Here is a 634-nt window from a genome sequence, read left to right as displayed (position 1 = left end):
GGGGGGGAGTGTGCGTGCCGGGGGGAGATACACCCAGTGCTGCTGCAGCACGTGGCCCTGAACTCCCTGCCCCCAGCCCTAGTGCCTCGCTTGCCCAGGGTCCAGGCAAGCTGGCAAAGCAGGTGAGGAAACTGAGGCACGGAGTGAAGAGGTGCGACTCAATGCACGGTGCTCAATGATAGGGCCAGGAGCAAGGAATCCAGGAGTCCCGGCCTTTGGGCTCGACTCAGGCTGGCGCTAGACTGACTCTTCCATACGCCAAGCTGGGAACAGGGGACCCATGAGTCCTGGCTTTCGAGCCTGCCCCAGGCTAGCCACTAGATCCACAGGGCCACGAGCAAGGAACCCAGGAGTCCTGGCTTTCAAACCTCCTGCAGGCCAGCCACTGAACTGACCCCCACAGCCAAAGCTGGGTACAAGGAACCCAGGCGGCCTGGCTCACATATCCTTCTCCGGTCTGTTGTGCCTGGGTTACGCAGGGAACCCAGGAGTCCTGACCCCCGGTCTCTCCTCCTACCCCACTCCACCCCCCTCCCCCTACAGCTAAGCCCAGAACCCAAGGGTCCTGGGCTCTGCCCCCCTCCCCACCCCCCAACACAGGACCCAAGCCGTTTGCTTCAACCACTGTGCCCCA

General features: G+C 63.2%; 1 protein-coding gene across 4 annotated transcripts in view; it reads right to left on the bottom strand.

Moving 5' to 3' along the window:
- The window catches only part of RORC (RAR related orphan receptor C), a 42,933-nt gene that overhangs the window by 27,920 nt on the left and 14,379 nt on the right, over positions 1-634 (bottom strand). The window lies entirely within an intron of this gene.

This window comes from Alligator sinensis, unplaced genomic scaffold, assembly GCF_000455745.1.
Source record: "Alligator sinensis unplaced genomic scaffold, ASM45574v1 scaffold880_2, whole genome shotgun sequence".
NCBI lineage: Eukaryota > Metazoa > Chordata > Crocodylia > Alligatoridae > Alligator > Alligator sinensis.
Note: the sequence above shows the minus strand (reverse complement) of the source record. Positions and strands in the feature narration are given on the sequence as shown.